Raw genomic sequence first — 15501 nt, forward strand, 5'->3', positions numbered from 1 at the left:
ATCGAACCCCGTACCCATCCCTTCAGGTGGGTTATTCCTCTACAAGGTAGCCGCCAACATCTATATTCACAGCACTGGTAACGGCAGCAGGAGCCGGTTACAGAAACAAACACTCTGATTGCCAGCTCTGTGCAGGATCATGTTCAGCAACCTGTGATCCTCCTGCATCCGAACAGTGAAACTTTGATCATCCTCCCCTTGCTGGGCTGGCTAAGGCAAGCAGCCAGCATCTGTGAGCTGCCTGGGGAGCAGGGAAGATATTGCGAAGAGAATTTCTCTTTCATGCATTGTCCTTTTTAGTGCAAATTCACTTGATTGTGTTTGAGGCCGGGCAGAAGAAACAATGCAGTGAGAGAGCAGCAGGGCTGTTGCTCCGAGAGCCAGGGAGAGGCTTTCAGAGCAGCTCCTCAAAAGGCAGTTCTCGTTACCTCTTGGATGCAGCTACCGAGACCTGCTGGAAGTGAGTTTCATCCCCAGGCAACAGGCAGAGCCCAACAACAACCAGAGCTGTAGCACATCCTCATTAGTCAGCCTGCTTGGCTATACGGAGGATGATGAGCTACCGCTTTGCATGTTGTTGGCTCTGCCTTTGCCTAGGTTAGACTTTAGGGAAAATGTCAAGGGGTCACCCTCTCCAGAGTGGCTCACAACTGAGAGTGCCAGTCTCGGGTCAGACTGTCAGAAAACAGGGCAGGCACCCCAAATCGATTGTATATTCTATAATTAGATTTCAGCAAGCCAGTAACACCTGCACTATATGAGCCTTACCATGGAGTCACAGACAGCCTTAGGCTTTCCAGCTTCTTTTACCAACCAGACAAACTGGACTTTGAGATGAGAGGTTCTTAAAACCAAAAATCACCTCACATTAGGTTACTCCCAAGAGGGCCGGATTTAGGGGCAGGTGACCCAGGCAACTGCCTGTGCTGTTGGGCTTGTGGGGTGCCGGGCTCGGGATGCTGTTTTTGTTGTTAGCGACAAAAAGGGAAAATAGAACGTTTGAAGTGTGGTTAGATGTTTGGCTGCATGTCTGTGTGTTCCCTCTGTGTGCTGTGCCACCCCAGCCCTGCGCAGACAGCTGGCACGGCAGACCCCGAGCAAGTCACCCAGTGACCCCAAGATCCGTTAAGGGATGAAGCACCCAGCCAGGTTTATTGTCAACAAAGCATGGTACTAATGTCATGCAGACTCTACCAGACCACTAATACATGTACGCCCCTAACAATGGACCAGCTCAGTGAGCGGCGAGACTTTCCATTCCTCCCTAAGGCCAGACAAAGAGACTCCCTCTGAGATGCATCTTTATACCCTGATACAAACAAGTTAGTACTGCCCCTCTGACGTAGTTAGTTGCTGCCCCCAGATGTGGCTAGTTATTACCCCTCATCTTGTACATGGTTTGATCAAAACATCTCTATTACATACTGTCATCCTGACTTTATCTTTTAGGAGGGGTCAGTGTGTTCCTGTTATCCTTGGGGAATGTTTTTGTACCACCCTTGACATCAGGATGTGTTTACTGAGGACTCTGTGACTAGCACTTCTTAGGAATGTGTATTTCTGCAATATCAGCCCTATTCTTGCCAGCCTCTGTGAGCAGATCCTGACTCATACCAGGCATCTGATACAAGGGCTAATGTCTCAGGCTCTCTTCCTACTACATGAAGTAACATGTTTCCGGTATTCCTTCTGTGGCTTCATTGTTCACTAATCTCCTAGAACGTTTTGACCTTTGTAGAATCTCATGGAACTTTCCAGACTTTCTGAGAACTACATTTTCCTTGAACCTCCTAGAAGGTTGTCAGCCCTGCCTTCATGGGTATATAAGGGGCAGGGGGTCGCCAGTCAGTGAGATACAAGAACAAAGTGAAGTGAGAGCCCAAATACTGCGATATTGCGTACCTTGTTTTATTGTGTAATTGTGAAAGTGCATTGTGTTTTAATACTTGAAGAGTGTAAGTAGTGACTAATAAAGGCCATATTTAATCAGACACCAGAGTTGCAAATCATGCATCAAAGTTGTGAAATGGGCTACAAAAATGATAAATAAGGCATTCTAATACCATTTGATGAGCAATCCAAGGAGAGATGTACACAATTCATTTAGCTATAGGAATCCAAACAATTTTTCATTAGTTTTCATGCAGTTTACACATCAAGTAAATTCTCAGTAACATACCCTTTTGATCTAGGGTTAATTAAGTACAGGGATATATATAATGTTAGGCAATAGCAACCAACAGGTAAACTTAGTGTAAATGTAATTACTGGGGCATATGCTATATAAATGTAATGTGATAACATCCCCCTTTGCTCTATTCTAACAAGTGAATTGGCCTAAAACTACTTAACATTTCCTTAAAAAGAAAAGGAGGACTTGTGGCACCTTAGAGACTAACAAATTTATTTGAGCATAAGCTTTCGTGAGCTACACCAATGAAGTGAGCTGTAGCTCACGAAAGCTTATGCTCAAATAAATTTGTTAGTCTCTAAGGTGCCACAAGTCCTCCTTTTCTTTTTGCGGGTACAGACTAACACGGCTGCTACTCTGAAACTTAACATTTCCTTGGTATTCACACACAAGTGAATTGGCCTATGGCTTTGATCTGAGCTGGTCTATCAGCATCACACAAGGTAGTTAAGCACTGGAACAAATTACCTAGGGAGGTTGTGGAATTTCCATCACTGAAGGCTTTTAAGAGCAGGTTAGACAAACACCTGTCAGGGATGGTCTTCTAGGTAATACTTAGTCCTGCCTCAGTGCAGGGGACTGGGCTAGGTGACCTCTTGAGGTCCATTCCAGCCATATATATTTGTGATTGTCTGGGGATGAAATTCACTTCCATGCAGAGAACCAGCAAAAGGCCTAAGCACTACTTATATCCCACTTAAGATCTATCTTGAGGAGCAGAATGGGACTTAAGGGATGGCTAGGCATTGTGCTGACCCAGTGCATGGGGCTGAATTTCACCCTTCGTGTATTAGGGGCTGTGTGATTTGAGAAGGCAGCTTTCTGTCCACTCTTTCCTCGAGTCTGTTGTTGGCTTTAGGCTGATTTGGGCATTGTAAGATCAGCCCCTGTGTGGGTGATCACATATGTTATCACTGAATATGGATCAGTGGCAGCCAGGTCATACATAGTTGGGAGGATCTGATTTTAACCAGGACAGTGCTGGCAATGTCAGTTTGTATCACTTTAGCTAGATCAGTACAATTAAAGCTGTACAACTTTTGGGTGTAGATGAGCCCTAAGGGATTTAGGCCCTTAGGTGCTTTGGAAAATCCCACTAGGCACCTATCTGCATCTTTAGGCACCTAAATACCTTTGAAAATCTGGCCCTAGCTCCATTTGTCCCCTTTGAAAGTTCCAGCCCATATCTGCTAATATCAGCTGGGATTTTGAGTCCCAGAGAGTTGAATCCCTGTGGCAGTTGGGTGCCTAATTCCCTTGAGCATCTTTGACAGTTCCAGGCATAAAGACATGTATGTCCTGCTAGTTCAAAAATTTAAGTTGATAAAAATTGAGTAATTGTAAAAATACTTGGAAATAACCAACAGAGTTAGCCATGAAATGCATGACTAATTAAATCCTCCTTAGCCTAGCCGCGATCAATGCTGGAAGAGAATGAGGAGCTTAAACCAATTTTAAACAAACAAACAGGGAACGAAGAAGCCTAGCACACACCAGCAAAACTAAAGAGTTGCCTTCAAAGGTGCCTGCAGAGCAAAGACGTGATCCTGTGCAACTACTATTCTGCCTCTGGCATTAGGAGACTCACCCAATGGGCATTGTTCCATCAGCACTGATGAGCTTTGGATCTGGCCCTAGGTGAATGAGGATCTATGAGGCTTCTGCTCGTGGTGCTAATGTGACAATGGGGCTGTAACAGATTTCGTCCCCCTCAGAGTAATTGACTACGTTCATGGATCATGTTATTTTCTGCAAGATGAATTTGTAACGTCTCCCCTGGGATTCCATCGCTCATTCCTGGCCTAGTAAGACAACGTGTGTATGTGTCTCACTCAAGTGCATACAGCCAAGTCCTGGAGCAGGCTGCAATTCATGAGGATGGACATCAATGGAGAAGGGCACTCAGGTCTGGAAGGCCTGACAGGGAGGGCCCCAAGGTCTATGGCCCTCTGAGCCCAGGTGACTAAGATTAAGCCAAGCATGTTATCCTATTGGCCTGACTCTCCCCTCCCTTTCCTCACCAAGAGCTCATTGACTTATTGGACCTTCCTGCCCTTTGCGCTCCCTTTCGGGTTCTTCTCTGGACAAAACTGTTTCCATAAAACAGCAGCTGGGAGGAGACCCAGCTGACACCCTGCCTGAAACTAAATTTCCCAACCAGAGATTGTGGTGAGGGTTAAATCATTAGGTTTGGAAGGTGCATGGAGAATTTCAGAAAAAAGGTGCTACATCAGGAAGTGATCTGTCCTTTGGGCATGTTGGCCCCCAATCCAACTCCCATTGAGTTTTCCCCTGTGACTGAACTGGGCCCCTCATCCAAGAAATGATACAACATCTGATTCAATTCCGATTTCATCCACATAAGCAAGCAAGTGAAACTGGAGTGGGGACCCAATAGCTTCTTAGGGGCAGGCTATTTAACAAAGAGGACAGGCTGGATGGCTCAGAGGACTGGTGAGTCTGGTCTAGCTTAGTCACGGTTCTTATACAGCACCCATCACCATGGTATCTGACTGCCTACAGTACACACAGTTTTTCACCAACAGTTCCAGGCTGGCCCAGGTTAGTACAAAGGTCTGTTCAAAGACCTTTCCCTTCTGCGGCCTCTTTGAGGAGCAGAACAAAACAAACTGTAGGGGGAAGGGGCTCTTAATCTGGTTTCTCACCGGTGCTGCCCACCTCAAAGTTGTCATGGTAGGGTTAACTGGGTTACCAAGAGTATTATGGGATTGATCCATGCTCCACCTGTATTTCCTGTTTAGTCAGTGGAAATTTTCCCCCTCTCTATCATGTTTCAGTTGAATAAAGCAGCAAGTTCCCAGCCTGCAGTCCTGTGCATAGATGTATTTTTGTTGCACTTTAGCAGTCCCTTTACCAAATCCCCTTTGTTAGCAGTCTCTTGTCAGAGAGGCCAAGGACTGAACCCCTCTGTTCCTCACAGACATAGCCACTCCAGGTCAGAGATGAGATAAGCTAGGGGGGCAGTACAGTGGAAGCTTGCATGGCTTCTGCCCATGCTATTCCTTGTGCATGGAGAGACTTTCACTCCCCAGTGCTGTAAATCAAACACCTTTCACCAGCCCTCCATTCACTTCTGATAAAAGGGAAAAGCAATGACTTAGGGATTTTGGGAAACTCCATTTCAGAGGCTGCTCTGGACTGTGATTTATTACAGCAACAGTTGGCATTTCTGTTTGGATCCTTTCCCCCCATCTGTCTATATTAAATATACTATATATGGGCTCAGCCCTGAGATCTTTTATGGCCTCTTTGTGCTGCTCTCCTAGCACACAGGGGCTCTACAACTGACTTGAAGACCCAGCTGGACATTTCTCCACTACAGAGGGAATCCCTGGGTAGCCTATAACTGGTCCTATGCCTTCCTCTTCCTCCCAGAACCCATCAGGAGGGATGTTTTGAGGGTGTGGACTGAAGGGACGTGGCAAGAGTACTACAAGTTCCAGCAATCCTTGAGTAGACATCAAGCTTGCACCGCAGCTGGCTATGGAACCATGATGACACCAACTTTATCGTACACCAGTGAAATGTGGATGCCGAGGAAGGCTGGCGAGCAGTGGGTTGATGTTTAAGAGTCTCGTGCTCTTCCTCAGCTACTCCCTATTAAGGGGCAGGTCAAAGTCAGCAATGAGGATATTCATAGCCAAACCCAGCAACTGCCTCCATCGGCACTGGTTTGGCTTCAGTGGCTTTCTGGGTCCAGCCATGTTGTTAGGAGAGAAGGTGGACAAATTATAAAGTGTGTTTACCAAGGAATGCTGCTACACGGCTAAAGAACCCATAGTCACCAAGAGCTTCAGTGGCATGATAAGATCACCAACAGCAGACAAACTTCAAACTTCCAGCCCCTAGGGACCTAGCTAGAGGTCTGTCTGGGTGGGGCTTGATCTGCAAGGAGGCTACATCCCTTTGGGATTTGCCGATGATAATGAATGCTTGAGTAGCCATTGCAATTGGAGCACAGTTTAGGGCATCTATGAGGTTTCGTTAAACTATGCTGGGGGACTCTGGCTGCCCCCCTGGAATTGCTGGATCACAACCCTGCTCTTCTGAGGCGGCCACATGTCTGCTCCGCACAGCAGAGGAGGAGATGAGCTGCAGCCGAGGACTGAGTGTATTTATTCCAAGCTGAATGGTCATGTCTCTACTGCGGTTTCTGGGCATGTATTGTGCAAATGATTTCCAGCAAACATGCAGTGCTGTTACAAATGTCCTGTGGCAGGGGCTGAGAGACACACGCTTGTTTCTTCTGACCCGCATTCACCCTTTTCTGAAATCCCCAGGCCGTGCCAGACACTGTAATGTGGCTCCCACATCCAGAGGTCTGGTGCACTCACCGATGCAAGACTCATCTCCCCCACACATACTCAGCGATTCCAGAGCATGCACGACACATTGGAATGCATGGCAGGTTGTGAGCAAGTCCCTTCATGGGTATTATTCAGGGTTTCCTTCCTGGATGATGAAGAGATGAGGGAGTGTGGCTGCATGTCTTTCCATGAACAGCTATTCACAGTGGCTGGACTTTCAAAGGAGCTTATGGGGTGGTGGTGGGGTGGGGGGGTTCAGCTTCCAACTCCCATGGAAAGTCAATGGGATTTGAGTACCTAACTCCCTTAGGCTCCTTTAAAAATCCCAGTCTGCCTACACAGCATGCATTGTCCCCTTGAACTCTCACTAAAGTCACTGGAAAGGCTCCTATTGACTACAAAGATGCTTTGATCAAGCTCTTGACAATGGCTAGGAGTCAAAGGATATGTCTACACTGCAAAAAGCCACCCATGACAGCAAGTCTTAGAGTCAGGATGAACTGCCTTGGGCTCATGGGGCTCCCACTACAGGGCTAAAAGCACAGTAGAGCCTCAGAGTTACAAACCCCAGAGTCACAAACGGACCAGTCAACCACAAACCTTATTTGGAACCGGAAGTACATAAATCAGGCAGGAGCTGAGACCAAAAAAAAAAAAAAAAAGCCAATACAGGACAGCACTGTGTTAAATGTAAACTACTAAGAAAAATAAAGGGAAAGCAGAATTTTTCTTCTGCATTGAGTCAATGCTCAGTTGCAAACTTTTGAAAGAACAACCATAGCGTTTTGTTCCGAGTTATGAACATTTCAGAGTTACGAACAGCCTCCATTCCCGAGGGGTTCCTAACTCTGAAGTTCTACTGTAGGAGTGTAGACGTTCCCACTCAGGCTGGAGCTGAGCTCTGAGACCCACCCCCCTCGCCAGACATCGGAGGCCAGGCTCCAGCCAGAGTGGGAATGACTATACTGCTATAGCATCAACCCCGCGAGTCTATGGACATGGCTACACTAGAAACTTCAAAGCACTGTCGCGGGAACACTCCCATGGCAGCGCTTTGAAGCGCGAGTGAGGTTGTGCGCGAGCTCTGGGAGAGAGCTCTCCCAGCACTCCACCTCCACGAGGGGATTAGCTCCGAGCGCTGGGAGCCTGTTTACACTAGCACTTTAAAGCGCTCTAACTTGCTGCGCTCAGGGGTGTGATTTTTCACACCCCTGAGCCAGCAAATTAGAGCGCTATAAAATGTTAGTGTAGCCAAGTTTTGAGTCACTTGACCCAGGTCTGAGACTCGCTGCTACAGGTGGTTTTTTGCAGTGTAGTCGTGCCCTAAGTCACTAGGAGTATAAGTCTGGAGCAGGGGCACCGGAACAGGGAGATCCAAGTGGGGGGCTATGCGCTCCCAATTTTTAATGGTCCTAAGGTGAGCAATGAGGGGGAGGGGGCAGAGAGGAGTGAACTGGGGGTAGGGTTTGGGGGAAGAGGTGGTTCAGGGGCCAGGGTTCAGGGAGAAGGAGCAGTGTGAGGGCGGTGCCTCAGGGGGAATGGACGGCTTGGGGAAAAGGGGAGGCACAGGAACAGGGGCTCAGGGAGAAGGGTTGGTGCAGGGGCGTGGGGCGGGGCCACGGGTCAGGTACCAGTGCCACGCCCCCACCCCTCCTGGTTTTAAGGAACTCCGGCTGCTCCAGGTCTGGAGTTGATTGTGTAAACCAGTGCTGCTCAGTCCTGCTCTCCAGCACCCTCTGCTAGTCCAGCCTTGGGGCCCTCTTGCCGCTCTCCCCAGATTGTACGATGGATTTCTGATGTATGCCAGTGGGAGCTAGGAGGAAACCTGGCAAAGGTTTGTGCCCAATGGCAGAGCTTGAACACAGATCTCTACTCTAGTCTACATTGTTTTTATATTGCACTCAGTGGGTGGCATGACTAACATCTGTCACATGTCCTTTGGGTGGGAAAGGCCAGTGGCCTAAATCCCCTATCCCTCACTCTTCAATTGCATATTCTCTGAACACCCATCACCATGTTACTACTAGACCAGTGAGTGTTTAGGAGGAAGTAGTTATGTCTGATCTTGTGCAGCCGACCCTTTCATATATAATCAATCCCTGCTTAAGGTTGTTGTGCTACTGTTTACAGAAGATGAGCTTTCTGAGACCAAAATAAATGAAGCCTACAACACCTGTACTGGAAGATGACGTATTGTTCTTGATAATTAGTTTGTTACCATGGTTATTTCAGCTTAATCCACCCTATTAATGTCCTGAATCCATAGAGATGCTGTTTCATTACACTGAGCTCACACCATTCCCCCTCCTCCCAACCCATTGCACACTTAGCTGTGTGGCTGCATTAGCAACTCTTTACTCCTGCAGAGTGAATAGCCTTGGGCCTTATCCACAATTGCCAGACAATGAAAGACAAGTTTTGACAGCAGCAGGTTTGTTGCGGGGGGACTTGCAAAGCTGACAGATGAGGTGGCGAGAACAAAGATTGATGTTCAGCACGAAGATCTGCCTTGCAAGGAGCAGTGTAGGGAAAAGGGCAGTGGGTGGATGGGATGGAAGGAGGGAATACTAGCAGTAAGAAAGGAGGTGTGATGCAGGGGAATCCTATGGGCCTGATTCAACAGGGCCTTGCGCCTGGTGTAGTCATTTGAACCAAGAATCCTGAAAGGTATTTAAACATCAAACGCTCATTGAAATCAACCAGAGTTTGGCATCTCTATATCTTTGAGGCTCTGGGCCTTAAATCTGTGCCACATGAGTGTGAAATGCTACCAAATCAGAGTTTGCCACTCATTTTACCCCAGCAGGAGCATTTTACTCCTCCGTTGCGGAGAGGTACATGGACCACATAAGGTTTACAGCGGCATGGAAGCAAATCACAGAATCATAGAATTCTATGATTCTATGATCTATTTTGCGTATATGATCCCTCCATCATCTTTGTACCTGTGAGATAGGGAAATACATTATTTTAGGGGTGGGGAAAGTGAGGCACAAAGAGACTAAGAGCCAGATTTTCAAAGATGTAGATAGATACCTAGTGGGATTGACAAAAAACACCGCAACGGGTTAATCTCACTAGGCACCTATTTGAATCTTTTGGGGCCTAAATGCTTCTGAAAATCTGTCCCTGAGGGACTTAAATAAGGATCACATAAGGAGTCTGATAGCAGAGCCAGGAATTAAACCCAAATATTCAGAGTCCCAGCAAAGTGCCTTTCCCACAAGACCATCCTTCCTACCTACTGCAGCTGGTTCTTTCATAGATATTTGCTCTGTGCTTAAGGTTGTTATGCCTCTGTATGCTCTATATCTTATGGGCAGAGACAGCTGCTGCATACACAACACAAGCTGGAATCAGGTGTTTTCTCTAATTCCGCACGTAGTCAGTCGGAGCTATTCCCAGCCTCACCTTGCTTTGGTGAACAAGGCCAGGTCTACGCTACAAACTTGTATCAGTATAACTACATCACTCTAGGGAGTGAAAAATCCACCCCCCTGAGCGACGCAGCTATACTGACCTAATCCCCGGTGTAGACAGAGCTATGTCGACTGAAGGGTTTCTCCCCTGGACATAGCTACCACCTCTCATGGAGGTGGACTGACTGTGCTGATTGCAGAAACTCTCCCGTCAGCGTAGTGGAGTCTTCACAGAAGTTCTATGGTTTTAAGTGTCGACCTGCCCTAAGAGTTTCTCTGCAGATGGAGCCTTACTACCCTCAGTACTCTTGCCCTGGAGACCTGGCTGTAGAGTCATTTCTTTCACAATGAGGAAAGGTCACTCTGTCCCATTCACTCTGCTTTCGGTGATTGTCAGTGTATTTTCCTGGTCTCCAGCACTTGTAATAAGCATCCAAATTAAACAGAGCCCTTGAAAACTTTCAGTGTCTCTGAGCAACATTAATAATGATTGACAATTATACAGCATCCCTTCATCTAGCCACACATCTCTCAAAGCACTGAACAATCTACATATTCTGGGCATATTTCATTCATCACTGAACTGCAACCGCCTGATGGCCACAGCTGTTTAATAGCATGCAGCATTGTTACTCAGTGGTTTGGGGCAGAAAGTGAAAGCGAATGCAGCCACACTGAAAACACAGAGGGAGTTTTTGTAGCAATTGAAACATTGTTACCTAAATGGAATGTTCCCAGGTAAACCCCTGTTCTTGCTGAAATCACCAGGGAATCCGTAATGGTGATAAGCAATCAAAGCTTTGGGTTTGCCTGTTATAGGAAAGGCAGCACTTATTGACCTTGTGGCAAACTGCCAATACTACTTTGATGGGTCTCACACTTTCTCTTCTTGGGGAGGGTTCAGGGCGCCATTTATCACCCCTGAACTGGGGTATTAACTGCCCCACTAGTTTCCTAGAGGAGGAGAATGGAGAGGAAGGGACCCAGGACCACCCTCTACTCCAGGTCCCAGCCCAGGGACCTTAGGGATAGCAGTAAACCGCTTGAACTAGTGGTTCCTTCCCCTGGGTTACTTCCCTCTCCTGCCCTTCAGCTTGTGGGGCTTCCTGTGCTCCCTCTGCACAAACCAGGTGTCCCTTTACCTAGGGTCTTGGTCTTCTTAGCCCACTACAGTACTTCTCCAAACTGCTCTCTGCTCTAACACCAGTCCACTCTACTTCAGCTCCTCCCCTTGTCTGATTGAAGCAGGGGGGTTTTATCAGGTGACTGGCTTCAGGTGCTTTAATTGGCTTCAGGTGCTTTAATTAATCTATAGCAAACTTTTTTCCCTCTACAAGGAATAAGGTCCCTTCTAACACTCTCCTGCTGCCCTCTGGCCATGCTGTATCACAACCTATAATCGTTTTTTTCCTATATCACCCGAGTATCTAAGAGCCTGATCCGATATCCACTAAGTCAATGGAAAGAATTCCAATTACTTAAGGGGCCCTAAAGCCACATTTCTTCAGTCTTGCACAACAGATTCAATAGTACATATTTACAAATTGCAGTTCAGTCCCTGAACTGAGCTGGCACTGCCGATCAGTGGTGTGTCACCCATTTGGCTGGGAGTCCCTGGGATGGCTAGCACCTGCCATTAAATGCATTGTTAATGACACCATCTGAGATGAGGGCCCCAACCTCTGAGCTTGACAAATCCCAGAAGCATCAACACGTAGCTAATCAGAGTCTGAGAGATTTTGCTTGTTCCCAGAGGATGTGAGCTTCACAATCACACCTTTTGCAATGGAAAGTGGGTTCCGCTGCAGTACAATTCAACCTACGATTATATCTACTAATCTACCTCTAGCTGGTATTAGGAAATTATGAACTGGGACTGTTACTGGCACCCTCGGACTTAGCCTGGGGCATCTGAAATTCTGAGTCCTACAGAGTGCCAAAGGCACTATGCCAGCCTAGGAGAGTCCATAGAAGGGATGCCACCTGTCCTGATTTTCAGATGGCAGTTATGATTTGGATTGGGTTGTTTCATATACTACAAGCAGCACTCACAGGATACTGAAGCAGCCCCGTATTGCTTCCGTCACAATTTCATGATGCAACAGATTTGTCCTGAGGAAAGGTGGCAACGGTTCACAGCATGAGTACAGCCTCCTGAAAATTCTATTAGCAAGTCTACTCTCTCCATCCACATATTGATCCAAATTTCCCCCTGGTGGAACTCCGGGGGCTGCAACTGACTTACATTAGGGATAATAAAGTTGGCCCATGGATCACAAAGTCTAGATTGAAAATGGAGCATTCTTTCCCCCTTGGAGTCCACTTTAGAGCCAGAGCCTCAGCTGGCATAAGCTGAAGTCATTGGAACTACTAGTTGAGGATCTGGCCCAATCCTTCATTTGACTGTGTCAAAATTCTCCCTATACGTTGTCTTAAGTTTCTGTTGTTTTATTTCATTTATAAATCTAAAATACCCTACAATGTTCACAACAACAACAACTAATTATCAATGATCAACCAATAATAATACTCATTAACGATTAATCACTAATAGTTAATCATTAACCTGCACTTATATAGTAGTTTTCATCCCAGGATTGCAAAGTTATTTACATTAACAAATTAAACCTCATAAAATAGGTAAGGGATATACAGCGATCACTTCAATCGCTATTAACATGCAGCTAACTCAGATATTTACGGCTTGAACACAGCGCCTTTTTTAAAAAGCAGACAGCTGCACTACACAACAGTTTAGGTCAGCAACTGAAGAACTGTGTATCCAGTTGAAGTGTGTGTGTGGGGGGGGGGACTTTAGGGAGGAAGAATGTAATTACCTGAGCTGGAAGGAGGCCAGACACTAGGACTAGCATCCCATCTCTTACGGAAAGTGCCTTGGGATCTTTAATGACCACAAGTTATTAGGACAGGGAAACATTTTTGTACTGGCTCTTTTTAGAAACTCAAAGCAAAGCTAAGAGGAGACAAAAGAAAGCTATTTTTTCTTTCAGAGGGGCAGCCGTGTTAGTCTGTATCAGCAAAAAGAATGAGGAGTACTTGTTGCCCCTTAGAGACTAAATATATTTGTTAGTCTCTAAGGTGCCACAAGTATTCCTTGTTCTTTTTGCTATTTTTTCTTGTTGTAGAAAGATCTCGTGATTCATTGGGATGGAGGGGCTGATTCAGCAAACCAGTTATGTGAGTGCTTAAAGTCAAGTTTCTGTGGGGGGAAATGGCAGAGAAGGAAGGAAAACTGGAAAAAATGCTTCCATTAAAAATCAGTTTGTTTAATTTTAAAAAATTGAAAAAATCCATTAAAAAGGACAAAGGAAATGAAAATCTTGTCATTTCAGGCAAAGCTATTTGCAAAAAATACCAGCCATGTTTCATTGTGCACCCATTCACTGGAAATTGCACTGATGGAGTTTTAAAATAATATTGAATACACGTCATGGTGTGAATCATCATAACTCTATTTGTATTAGTTGTATGTATCACATGAGGCTGTAGCTTTTTGACTAACCAAGGGCTTGCAGAAGCCTGGCTTCATGACTATACTGTAAAGGGGAATAAGGGGATGACAGAAACCCTTTTATTCTTGTGCATGGGCTACCCACATCACTAAACCATCACAGGGCTGTACTTCACCTGACAGGTGGGCAAGGAGTGTGTGGATAGAGGCTGGGAGTGGGCAGAACCTGTGCTCCATCCCTCCATTGCACCAGCCAGTCCAGCTAAGCTGTCACAGAGGGGGAAAGAATGAATGTTAAGAAACAGTTGGTGCAGCTCATTTCCCCCTAGAACAGAGTGGAAGCAGGGACTGAGTGGGTACCAATCAAGCCCCAAGCTTACAAAAATGTTCTTCCCTTCAGGGCTATATCAAACCTCGACAAAATTTCATATTTGTTAAATTAATGGAGGTTGAGAGCCAGCACTGGACTAATAATGGGAAGCGAGGTTCAGTATTAACTATGCAGAGATAGCATGTTTCTCCATAAAAAGAAAAGGAGTACTTGTGGCACCTTAGAGACTAACAAATTTATTAGAGCATAAGCTTTCGTGAGCTACAGCTCACTTCACGAAAGCTTATGCTCTAATAAATTTGTTAGTCTCTAAGGTGCCACAAGTACTCCTTTTCTTTTTGCGAATACAGACTAACACGGCTGCTACTCTGAAACCTGTCATGTTTCTCCATAATACACAGTGGCAGGTTCATGTAGAATATGGTGGGGAATAAAAACTGGGTTCAGAAATGCTTGCAATGCCAATTAATTTGAAATCTGTTGGAAACTGGGCCTTGAAATGTTGGGACCTGTTGAGCCTGTCCCAGCTCAGACTCTCTGACTTTGGAAAGATGAGCTGGCCTGGTATACCTGCTCCAGAATATCTGTGATGACAGTCAATGGCAGTGTTAGTCTAGATATCTGAAAAAGGCAATTATCCTGCAGGAAGGAAAATCCTCACCATCCATATTGACTCAGGAGGAAGGAAATGTCAGCCTCAGATGGTTTGCCACATGCGGGCACGTGGCTGTTGTATTGTTTAAAAGCATTTTACAGCAAGTCTATATTGTTGGTTCATCTCTAATGGGCACTAATTAAAAACATACACACGTCCCTTAAAACCTGCTGCTTCTAACAGATGAACATCCAGGTGGAAATCTTCACTTTCCCTGATTCACAGGACAGCGTAGAAGGAAAGGGATGGTCCTGGACCAGATCCACAGCCCACTGAAGTTAATGGAAGGATATCATTGGGCTTTGGGTCAGTCCATTTAGAGTGGGAGAGGGGTGGATGGCTCCAGGGAACAGGAATAGGGTAAGAAGCTGCTTTAAATCCGGAGCAGGCATGCAATGGATGAAAATTGTTAGCATTTGGCAGTTGTTCTGTGGCCATGTATGAACTGATTTGGTGGCCACAGCCCACTTTTAAACGGACCAACATTTACTTCTGAAAATTCATTATTGCAATCAGGAACCCTGGTTGGCAATCGGCACAGAGATGGATAAAGGGCTGACAGCCTGATCCACCCCATTGACTTTAATGAGAGGTGACTGGTTGCCTTCAATGCAAGTTACATCAGACACCGAGCATGGAGACCGAATTCCCTTCTTGTCCCCCAAGATCTGTGTAGTGGGAGCCGAGAGGTACATTGGTGGGGTAGCGCGCATATGTGTGTTTGCAACTCTATTGCCATTTCTGTTTTGTAGATCACATGAATCTGCAGCAGTCTCCAAGTTTGGTTCAACATACAGTGTTAGGATCAAAGCCTTTCTCCTTATCTCTCCTTTTCGTTGAAGTGAATTCGGTGCTGGATTGACAGGCCCACTAACCTCATTGACTTAGCCTCTGGGACTGGCAGAAGGTCATCAGGCCAAACACTCATCATTCCTATTTAGTTCTCTAAAAATCCAGCCTGACTCATTGCCCCATGTCCTTTCCATCATAGGAGACAGGAAAGACGTACCAGCAGATACTAACTCCTCCCTGCAGAACTGTGAATCACTGCCACAGCTTTCATTCTTCTATTATGGCGATAATTGTAGGTGCAACTTACACTATA

The sequence above is a fragment of the Dermochelys coriacea genome, chromosome 16 (assembly GCF_009764565.3).
Source record: "Dermochelys coriacea isolate rDerCor1 chromosome 16, rDerCor1.pri.v4, whole genome shotgun sequence".
NCBI classification, from domain to species: domain Eukaryota; kingdom Metazoa; phylum Chordata; order Testudines; family Dermochelyidae; genus Dermochelys; species Dermochelys coriacea.